At 44.0% G+C, this 11895-nt stretch overlaps 1 protein-coding gene across 2 annotated transcripts in view; it reads left to right on the top strand.

Moving 5' to 3' along the window:
• The first annotated feature begins 3438 nt into the window (after positions 1-3438).
• TJP2 (tight junction protein 2) overlaps positions 3439-11895 on the top strand; it is a 123920-nt gene continuing 115463 nt past the window's right edge. For both annotated transcript variants that reach the window (XM_068551820.1, XM_068551818.1), the window contains exon 1: positions 3439-3596. The gene's annotated coding sequence lies outside the window, so the exon portion shown is untranslated. The remainder of the gene's footprint in view (positions 3597-11895) is intronic.

Raw genomic sequence — 11895 nt, 5'->3', positions numbered from 1 at the left:
AATTTTCCCTAAAATTTTACTAACTTAGGGACTATCAAGTTTCCCCAAATACCTCACCATTTTGAATCAGGACCCAAACAAGAAATACATGTTGTATTTTATTGGTATCACTTAAGTCTTTTAATCTATACGTTTCTTCCCCCATCATTTTTAATGCCTTGCTACTTTTTGAGGAAACCGGGTCATTTGTCTTTTTGAGTTTCTCACATTCTGGATTTTGTTGATCATGCCCCCTAGTAGTGTTAATACGTTCCTCTATTCCAGTAGTTCCTCTAAACTGGTAGTTGGATCTAGAAGCATGATCAGATTCAGGTTTGCTCTTTTTTGGCAAGAATGTGTCATTTGCAGTGTTGCGTATTTCTATCATATTGCACATAATGTCTGGTGATTTTTTCTATGAGATTAGTGGCCATTGATGACCATTGCCTTGATCCATTATTTTATAGGGTTTTGGAAAATGCTGATATTCTTACTTATTTGCTAGAATAATTTCCTCATCAACTATTTAGTTACCCTGAGATACAGTTTGTACAGGTCTTAGCTTGGGTTTCCCAGGAAGCAGAGTTCTTGAGACATGGGCTTTATTGGAAGCATGGTCCTAGGGAAAGAAGTGAGGGGTGGGGGAAGCCGAGAGAGCCAATTCAAGCCCGGTAGGCTGCGGCTTCAAGCACGTGATTGGTTGATTCTTTGTGACTTGATTTCTGAGAAGTGATATAGACTGAGTTTCAGGACAGTTCGTCCTGGGAGAAAAGGAAGGAATATTTATTTATCAGCTTCTATCCCCCACTGGTCTTAGGTTAGACCACGAAACATTAACTCACCCACCCTTCAGTGTGGTGTATGCATAGGCACCTAGATAGTTTCCATAGATCCCCACACTAGCATTAACAGGGAAGTGCTGGGGTGGAAGGTAGGAGATGAGGTTATTTGGGTTGTTTCTGTATGAAGGTGGAAAGAGCCCACGTAGAACTTACTGCTGCAGCAGTGGCTGCAATAAGAGACAGGTGAGGCAAAGAAGATCTGAAGTGGTACATATGAAGTGTTAGATACAGTCCAGAAGAGGCAGGTAAAATGTGTAATTCTCTCTTGCAATTTACCAGCTTTCAAAATAATGAATTAGTTCTACTGCATCTGCAAAGGTAACCAATCAGGTTTTTTTACCCCATTTTTAAGTATCCTTGTGAATCATGGAGATATACATATTTGATATGTCTCAATTCATTGCAGTTATTTTTCTTACTGATGCTCAAATTTATCCCACTTTAGCCAGTGGGTGCTTCTACGGGTTGGCTTCCGCTTCCATTTCATGTGAACCTATTAGTTTTTGATAGCTTCCTTGCTTTCTGAATTGACAAGATGCTCCAGTCTTATTTTGGGTACTTCTTACCTTTAACCTAAAATAAATCACTTCTCCAAGTAGGTCTAGTTCCTTTTAGGGAAAAATGCTATTTAGAGACTACAATCTGGGATCTAAGAGTGCTTATTCCTACTAGGTTGGTCACTGTTTGGTGGACATTTTGAGTAAAAGACCTTGGAAAAACATTTTTTAAGTAAAGTATATCATGAGTTCTAAATGATAATTCCAATTCAAATTTAATATTGCTTAACTTTGATTTTGTATTTATCTCTTTTATTCTGAAAAACTGATTCTTAAGAACACTAACATAAATTACTAATAACATTATGATTACTGAAAAGCAGTTTATGTTTTGTTTTTTAACATTCTCTTCATCCTTAGGGTATATTCCTAAGGGATGTAGAGTCAAATAATTGTGTTTTAAAGTCACCTCACATAATTTCCCTTTACATGGTTAAGCCACCAACTTGATACCTACATTCATTAGTTGCATTTTGCTTTTTAAATTTTTGATTTAATTTTTCATAATTATGTAAAATTTACATCATTCCGAAGTCAAATCTACAAAATAAGATATAGTCAGAGAAGTCTAGCCTCTATCCTTGTACCTTCCACCTTGTTCCATCTCTCCCAAATAAGTAGCCATTTTAATAATTTATCTTTCCATTTAAAAAATACATAAGCAAATGTATGTATGTGTTCCTGCTTTCTTAGATAAGCAGTAAGACACTATTTACACCTTTATTCATCTTGCTGTTCATCTTTTTAAAAATTGTACTGTCCTCTAGGCTCAATCTACTCACTTCTTGGAATAACTTGTTGATAGGTACCCCCCAAAGTCTAAACTAAATGAACTTTAGTTCTACTTATTCCATTACTTCTGGCAAACGTTTGTGTAAGGGAAGAGGGAAGGGGGGCTTGGCAATCATAAGCAAAGCTGTCTTGAATGAATGAGGGTATGATCTTCCCAGGATTTTTTTTTGGTGGTAAAATACACAACATAAAATTGACCATTCAAACCATTTTTAAGCACACTATTCAGAGGCATTAAGTACATTCACATAGTTGTGCAACCAACACCACCATCCATCTCTACAACTTTTTCATCATCCCAAATGGAAACTCTGCACCCATTAAACAATAAGTCCCCATAACCTTCCCAGGATTTTAAACAAGACTAAATGGAAGCGGCACCTGCTTGCCAGTTGCACGCTTGGGCACTAGGAGGATTCTGCCCTCCCAGCGGAGCAGAGATTCCCGTGGTGACTAAGCCAGCCCTCGGGTTAACGCTCCCGCCCTCACCTATTGTCCCAGCGGGAGGAACCGGTATTTCCGGATTGGGGCCTCAGACCCTGTGATCCGGCTAAGGGTGAGGTTGGTGGAGGAGGGGAACGGAAGCTGATCATATAAGTTAACTTTCCACCAAAATAATTAACCTGCCTTCCCATCCCCCCGCCGCCCCCCCCCGTCAATACCACCAATCAAACACCCACAAGGGTCCACAACGATCCTCCCGTAGTTTTTGAAAGGGGAGCGACGCTCACCCCTTCCTGGCTCACAGCCCTGGAAGGGATCGAAAAGCCGACCAGGTCACGAAGAAAGAAGGCAGCACAGCGAATTCCGCTCGCCCTTGGTGGGGTGGGGGTGGGGGGTGGGGGGCGGGGAGAAGAAAGCTCAGCAGCAGTTTTGCAGAGAAGTAAAGAGGCAGGGGAGTGGGCGCGCGGGCTGGAGTGACCAAGCGGTCCCTGCGGCCGCAGCCCCTACCCCAACGCTGGGTGGCGTGTGTGAGCCACCCTCCGTCCTTCCCAGTACCCCAAAGTAGCGCTGCAATAATCTGCATTTCTCCGCCGGCTCGCGCGCTAGGCACCCTCGGGGGCTCGAAGGAAGCAGGTGACGGCCGCTGCCCACCCTCGTCCCCTCCAGGCCGCCGCTCTCTGGCTCACCGCAGCCCCGATAACCCTGCCCCCACCCTGGATTTTTTTTTTTTTCTTTCTCCCAAACCTCCAAACAGGAAATAGCTTGAGTCACAATAATACACAGGAGCAGCGGCCGAGGCCACTCGCGCCCGCCCACTCCCTGGGCCGCCTCCAGCACTCCGGCTCCGCGAGGCGCCGCCGGCGACGCGCGCGGGGAGCGCAGTGGACACCGGCCCAAAAGCCGGCGCCGCGTCGGAGGCTCCCAGGCGCCCGTCAGAGCCGCCTTCGCCCTGCCGCCGACTGCGGCCGCCACCCGCCTCCAGGCGAGTACCCTCCTCCCTGTCCCTCGCCGGCCACTGAGCGCCCGCGGGCGTCCCGGCGCTGCCTTCCGCGAGGCCCGAGAAGAGCCGCCCCAGGCGCAGCCTGCGCGCTCCAGCAGCGCCCGGGATATCTCCCTCCGGTCCCGACTCTGGCGGGGGAGGGCTTTGCGGGCTGCGGCGGGGCGCTTGCGCCCTGGATCCGTCATGGGGGGCGGGGGTGGGGGGCAGCGTGAGTAAATGCTCTGTCACCCCATGCCCCTGTGGATTCGGGCTGGACTTTATTGGGCATCGATTATTTTCCCTTTCTGGGGATGCTTAACTGACTTTTGCCTCCCCATACCCCCCTCCGGGATGACCGTCACGGGGTTTCTCTTGGGGACTCATCTGGAAGTGGGTTTGGGCGCGCAGCTGGGGCAGCTACAGGTGACTGGAAGCCACCTTCTTTTTCCTACCTGGCCTGGAGCCTTCTCCGCCAAGGGATGGGAGCTGTTTCACTTTCTGTTGAGCTTCTCTTGAACCAGATGAAAAGGGCCTCTGAGTTTCTGTTGGCGCAGTCAACGTTTGCAGTATCTGGAGCGGGCAGGATCTGGGGCCTTGGATTTACGCGGGCCGAGGGAGACCTGGCTAGTTGAGAGCAGGTGGGCGCTGCCTGGGCTGCCGGCGGAGTTTCAGCCGCGGAGCCTGAAAAGTGCGCACACCTGAGAGCCCCGGAGATGCTTGTCAGCCCACGCAGCCTGGGAGCCGAGATCTGTGCTCCCAGCTCGGCAGAGTTCGGGAGAACTTTTTTTTTTTTTTTTTTTGGCACTTTCTGACCCATTTGTAAGGGAGGGGCCGAGCTTGTCAACATGCTGGGTGTTGTCAGTCTTCAGGGGCTACATTGTGAGGTTCTTCTATAGGGAACTCAGTCAAAACTGAGTTGGGGGCTTCCCTGGTGGTGCAGTGGTTGAGAGTCCGCCTGCCAATGCAGGGGACACGGGTTCGAGCCCTGGTCTGGGAAGATCCCTACATGCCGCGGAGCGGCTGGGCCCGTGAGCCGCAATTGCTGAGCCTGCGCATCTGGAGCCTGCGCTCCGCAACAAGAGAGGCCGCGATAGTGAGAGGCCCGCGCACTGTGATGAAGAGTGGCCCCCGCTTGCCACAACTAGAGAAAGCCCTCACACAGAAACGAAGACCCAGCACAGCCATAAATAAATTTAAAAAATTTAAAAAAAAAAAAGAGCTTTAAAAAAAAAAAAACTGAGTTGGACATCTTTATGTTGGATAAAGGCCACTGAATTCCAGGCATTCTTCGAGCTTGAGAAGGGTGTTTTCAAGACTGTTTTGAAGTCGGCTTGAGGGCTTTCTGCGAAACTGCCGCTCTCAATTATCCTTATCAGCTGCGGCTGCTTGCTAGTCCCGGAGGTGAGTGGGTTCTCTTAGAAGGCTCCGTTCAGTCAGGCCTTCTATCCAAGTTTCTCAGCGCACTTTTACAAACTGTGGTTGGTAGGTAAGTTAAGTCCTTAGCCAATTCTTCTGAAACACATGATCAACCCTCCGCGTTTCCCGGTGAGGGGACCGTGGTTCTAAAGGGTTAGATTGATAGGGTGACTGTCTTTACGTCAAGCGCGCTGGGGCCTTGCGGCTTTGAGTGAGGTTCACGGTCCAGCAACAGCGGTATCACCTGGGGGCCTGTTAAAAATACAGGACTTCAGACCTACCCAGAACTGCTCAGTCAAGGTCCCCAGGGGACCCTTTGCATATGATGGCTTGAGAAGCACTGGCAGACGGTTATGTTGGGGTGAAGTTTTTTGTCCAGTTTAAAGAAGTGATTTACATTTCCCTACATGTCCATCCAGTACTACATTTGAACCTTCGTTTTGCCAGACCAGGACAAACACACTACAGCTTTATGGGTCACAGCACCTCCACCCCAGGTGGCAGGCTCCTTAAACCTGTGGGTGTTTTGTTTCTAGGTACTTTTATTCTTTCATCGTTATTATTGTGATAAAATACACACAACATAAAATTTGCTATTTTAACCATTTTTTTTCTTTTTTTCTTTTTTTTCTTTTTTTCCTGCCCCTCTAGGCGTCTTGTGGGATCTTATTTCCCCCACCAGGGATTGAACCCAGACCCTCAGTAATAAAAGCTCAGAGTCCTAACCACCATTTTTAAGAGTACAATTCAGTGGCGTTATGTACGGTCACAATGTTGTGCAACCATCACCACTATGCTTTTCCAGAACTTTTTCATCGTCCCAAACAAAACTCTGTACCCATTAAAGAATACCCTATTCCCCGCTCTTCCCAGCCCCTGAGCTTCCGGATACTGTTAATGACATTTTCTGTAGGGTACAGAAAAGGTTGAACAGGAATGTAAAGTAAAAGTAAAATCATCTCCTCAGAATATGAATAAACGTTTGGAAATTCCTGGGTCACTGGCCTGGTGGACTTGGCATTTTAACTCCACATTCTTAAAGTGCATGTGCTTTCTTTTAATGGAGACAACCTGAGACTATGAGGGCTTCCTCTTTGGTTTGGTTGGAAAGGAATGGAACTACCCAGGGCTCAAACTGCACTAATTAACTAGGTGCAGATGACTGGTAAAATCTCTGTGCTGCTTTTTTTTTTTTTAATTTTTATTTATTTATATATTTATTTCTGGCTGTGTTGGGTCTTCGTTTCTGTGCGAGGGCTTTCTCTAGTTGCAGTGAGCGGGGGCCACTCTTCATCGCGGTGCGCGGGCCTCTCACTATCGCGGCCTCTCTTGCTGCGGAGCACAGGCTCCAGACGCGCAGGATCAGTAGTTGTGGCTCATGGGCCTAGTTGCTCCGTGACATGTGGGATCCTCCCAGACCAGGGCTCGAACCCGTGTCCCCTGCATTGGCAGGCAGATTCTCAACCACTGCGCCACCAGGGAAACCCTCTGTGCTTCTTTTAACTGGCTTTATTTTAGGGGTCGTGTTTACATTGAGTTTAGCATTTTATTTTTGTTTTTTAATACTGATCCAAACTCATTGTTGAAAGTAGTTGAAAGAAAGCTTAAGAAAACGTGTTGTTGCTTGGCGTATATATAGGAGGAAGTCAGAAAGATTTGAAATAATTTTCTAAAAGACCCCAAACTATTTTGTTACTGCTTTAATGTTAAGTGAGTCTAATGGTCCAAGAACATTATTTCTGGTTGTAAAAATGTTTGTATAATTTAGAAAAGCTTTGTTGTTGTTGTTTCAATTGAAGTATAGTTGATTTACAATGCATTAATTTCAGGTGTACAGCAAAGTGATGATTCACTTACACACATATGTATATTCTTTTTTTTTTTTAAATTAATTTATTTATTTATTTTTGGCTGTGTTGGGTCTTCGTTTCTGTGCAAGGGCTTTCTATAGTTGCGGCAAGCGGGGGCCACTCTTCATCGTGGTGCGCGGGCCTCTCACTATCGCGGCCTCTCTTGTTGCGGAGCACAGGCTCCAGATGCGCAGGCTCAGTAATTGTGGCTCACGGGCCTGGTTGCTCCGTGGCATGTGGGACCTTCCCAGACCAGGGCTCGAACCTGTGTCCCCTGCATTGGCAGGCAGATTCTCAACCACTGCACCACCAGGGAAGCCCCACATATGTATATTCTTAAGATTCTTTCCCATTATAGGTTATTACAAGACATTGAATACAGTTCACTGTGCCATACAGTAGGTCTTTGTTGTTTATTTATTTTGTAGATAGTAGTGTGTATCTGTTAATCCCAAACTCCTAATTTATAGAAAGCTTCGTAATACTGAAAGTAATCTGCTTGCATCTGCTCAAAATTATCCAGGTTGTGGTTTGAGAACATGCTTTTCAGTGAGAACAGAAATGTGAATTGGCAAGCTAATAAAAATGGTTTCATTCATGATCTAACAAAGGCATTGTTATAGATCAAGAATGTGGTTCAGAATACATAAGTGATCAGAGATATTGGGAAGATTTAATAAGTAGCTGAATAGTGGCAGATCCTTAAAATTCTTCCCAAATTCTTTTTTCTCTAAGACCCTTGACTTTTCTTGTCTTATGACTTTCATTAGAATGAGGCTATCACCTTGTAGGAAGGAACTTAGAGCTCCCTTTGATTGAAAAGTCTCTTTGAAATGATGAATGAAGATAATTCAGATAGGCAAGATTTGGCAGAAAATTCTTCTTTTTCAGGAGATTCTTGCATTCACAGAATTTCAGAATGTTATTATTATTATTTTTTAATTATGGTAAGGCAAAGAGAAAATGTTTCCCCTCCTCCACTATGTTCTCTTCTGAAATAGCAATATAGTTCAGTGTTTTACTTGGTGAACAAATGCTATTTTGTAGTCCACACAGGAGAAAAAATTCCTAGAAAGTGTTCAGTGAATGGATTTATCAGTAATTCAGTGATGCCTGGAGAATCACTTGGGGAGTTTAATAAAAATGGAACCTCTCCAACTACTCCAGACCTTCTCTGAGTGAGACTCCCTGCATTGGAATCTGTAGGTTTAATAACACCTTGGGTGATTCCGATATATAATTAGGTTTGAGAGTCACACACACACATGCAAACTAAGATGTTGAGAAATTAATCTGGAAGTACAAGAGAACACAATTTTATATTAAACATGAAATAAAATTAATGATGAATTCTTCCTTAAAATTAGGTAGTCATTGTTTCAGTTTGGCAAATCGAATAAACACTTTTTGATGTTGGTCTTCATTCTTGAGATCTGAGGTTCAGAATCCTGAATGTCCCGAAAAACCCCCTGGTCTCCCTAAGGTATCAAGGTATTAGACTATTTGATCCAGCATCAATGAACTTTTGTCGAGTGCCCATTTTGAATTGGACATTTTCATATATATTCTCAATAAATCTTTACAATGACTTTGAGAGAGGTGTTTCTTTTTTTATAATATTACAGATGAGAAGACTGAAGCCAACCTGGGTCTTCCTACTCTAGAATATGGTCCTTTCCATGGTCCTTCCATGGAGAATAATAAATCCCTGCCTACTAACTCCCTTTCACCTCCAAGAAACTATGTATTCATTAATTCTTTTTTTAAAAAATAAAATATTTACTTATTTATGGCTGTGTTGGGTCCTCAGTATTTTGCGTGGGCTTTCTCTAGTTACGGTGAGTGGGGTCTACTCTTCATTGCGGTGCGCGGGCTTCTCATTGTCGTGGCTTCTCTTGTTGCGGAGCCCTGGGCTCTAGGCGTGCAGGCTTCAGTAGTTGTGGCACGTGGGCTCAGTAGTTGTGGCTTGCGGGCTCTAGAGCACAGGCTCAGTAGTTGTGGTACATGGGCTTAATTGCTCCGCGGCATGTGGGAATCTTCCCGGACCAGGGATTGAACCCGTGTCACCTGCATTGGCATGTGGATTCTTAACCACTGCACCACCAGGGAAGCCCTCATTAATTCTTCATTCAAATCTTTTGGAACATCAGGTACTGGCTGCTCTAGGCTTTGAAGCAAATAAAAAATGAGCCCAAACTGAAATAAATTCCAAAAGAGCAAAGGAATCAACAGCAAAGGGTTCTTTCCATGGTACCACAAGACCTCTGATGAGTGATCAATTAGACTATACGTGGCTTGAATGTAGCATTAGCATAGCTAGTCCAGCTCCCAGAAAAAGCAAGTCATGGGCATTCTCCTTACTGAGACCGGTCAGCAGTACCATCTCTGCATATCAACCTGATGGTATTTACGAGGCACCCCAAGATGCTACACAGTGTGGAAGAAAGGGCACAGAATTCAGGTGCAAACGAATTGATATTTACCCTGACCAGCTGACTGAGCGGGAGTAAACCTCATAAACTCGGAGCCACCGTGTCCCTAAATGTAAAATTAGGGAAATAATTATCTCCCTCTAAGATTATAGTAAGGACTCAAAAAGACCTTTTTTATAAAAATGCTTGTAGACTGTAAAATGATAATAAAAATGTCTTACCTTCATTTGGGAGAAATTTACAATGCAAAGGAGACAGAAGAAGCCACACATCTGAGGTACCTCACACATTTTACTTAACTGAGTTTGTTGTTAATTCTCTTCTAGCTTCTAGGTCATTCTTTAAAGAACAGTTTTATTGAGATGTAAGTCACGTGCCATACAATTCACCTGTAAAGTGTGCAATTCATTGATTTTGAGTATATTCACAGAGTTGTGCAACCATCACCAGAATCAATTTCAGGACCTTTTTGTTGCCCTAAAAAGAGCACCATCCCTTCATGAAGCCCTTCCACCCCTTAGCTGGCACCTTCTAATCCCCTACTTCCCCCACCTTAAGCAACCACTAATCTACGTTCTGTCTATAGATTTGCCTATTCTGGATATTTGTTATAAATGGAATTATACAATATGTGGTCCTGTATTTCTGGCTTCTTTCATTTAGCATGTTTTCAAGGTTTATCTACATTGCAGCATGTATCAGAGCTTTCTTCTTTCTATTGCCAAATAATGTTCCATTGTGTTTATCACATTTTGTTTATCCGTTCATCTGTTGATGGACATTTGGGTTGTTTCTACTTTTTGCCTGTCATGAATAATACTGCTGTGAACATTCATGTTTTTATGTGGACATATGTTTTCATTTCTTTGGGGTACATACCTACAAGTGAAAAACATATCTAACTCTATATTTAACATTTTCAGAAACTGCCAGACTTTTCCAGAGTAGGTGCACCAGTTTACTATCTCATCAGCAATGTGTGAGAGTTTCAATTTCTCCACATCCTCATCAGTCTTTTTTATTTTAGCCATCCTAGTTGGTGTGAAGTAGTTTTAATTCACACTCCTCTGATGCCTTATGATGTTAAACATTTTTTCGTGAGCTTATTTATTAAGCCATTCTTTCCTGACCTTTTTTTAAATCCCCTTCTAGGGGAACACTAGATAGAGGAAGAGGAAAATCAATTTTGAATAAATTCCCTAGTTTCAATGGTTTAGAAAAATACTAAAAATGTAAATTGAGCCCTTTGCTCTTTTAAAATTTATTTTGGTTTTGGCTCATCTTTTTATTTGCCTTGGGGCCTAGTACATGTAGTACCTGATGTTCCAAAGGATTTGAGTGAAGAATTAATACATAGATTCTTGGAGGTGAAGGGGAGTAAGTAGGCAGGGACTTACTATTCTATATGCTGATTTAATGCCCACTAAAAAATCATGCACCTCTCAAATGTTAATACACCAAAAAATATGCTTATGCTGATGGTGCACAGTTTATTATTTATTTGTTTGTTTGTTTGTTTGACTGCGCAGGGTCTTAGTTGCTGCACGCGGGATCTTCATTGCTCCGTGCAGGATCTTTTAGTTGTGGCATGAGAACACTTAGTTGTGGCATGTGGGTCCTAGTTCCCTGACCAGGGATCGAACCCGGGTCCCCTGCATTGGGAGCGTAGAGTCTTAGCCACCTGACCACCAGGGAAGTCCCGATGGTGGCTATTTTAAACACTTGAACGAAAATATTGTTTGATATTTTGTTGGTTAACATCTGTCCATTCTACTGATTAAAATATGTAAGAATATACTTTACAAATCATGTTAATAAGTTGTTGATATCTTTTATTAGGGTACTCTTGATTTTATTTTCAAGTACTCCCAACAGGAGGGTAGGCTGATGGACATTTTGGTGTGAGTTTGTACATTTTTGTTCTTTCCCAAGCTGCGTGGCAGTGTTTTTTCTCTAGAGCCATATGGAGAATCATCTTCATGTTCTCCAGTTACAAATCAACCCTGAATTTTTAAAATACCTGTTGGCATTTCAGAGGCCCACTCTGCTGAACTTGGGTTGCGCTGTTTGGATCTTTTATTACTGGCAAATGTCTCTAGAGCAGTAAGAGAAACAGGGAAATCATCTGGATTGAGAAAACGAAAATTACTTCCATTTGAAAATTAAGACAGCCTTAGAATAAGCAAATGGAAGTGTGTGGTTCAGTGATCCTAACACATTGGGCTGTATCTGAATCACCTGGAAGCTTGTTAAGACACACATTACTGACCCCCTGAGTTTGGTTTCTGAGTCAGTCAGTCTGGGGTGGGGGCCCGAGAATCTGCCTCTCTAACAAGTACCCAGGTGGTGCTGATGCTGCTGGTCTGGGGGCCTCGCTTAGAGAACCAGGGGATTGGAGGCATTTGGAAGTGTAGGAGCGGAGCAAGAGTGAGGGAGGGGACGAGGCTAGAGGTGAGCTCACGCATCCTGTGTGTACAGGAGCTTAGTAGAGCTGAGGAAGTAGAGATGACCCAGGCTGGGCTGGGAACTGGGACATAGGGATTCTGTGGGGAGGGGTGGCTGGAAGAGAAGCCTCTGAGATGGGGGAGAGGTGGGGAGAGAGTT

This window comes from Eschrichtius robustus, chromosome 10, assembly GCF_028021215.1.
Source record: "Eschrichtius robustus isolate mEscRob2 chromosome 10, mEscRob2.pri, whole genome shotgun sequence".
NCBI lineage: Eukaryota > Metazoa > Chordata > Mammalia > Artiodactyla > Eschrichtiidae > Eschrichtius > Eschrichtius robustus.
This window is presented reverse-complemented; position numbering and strand designations above follow the sequence as displayed.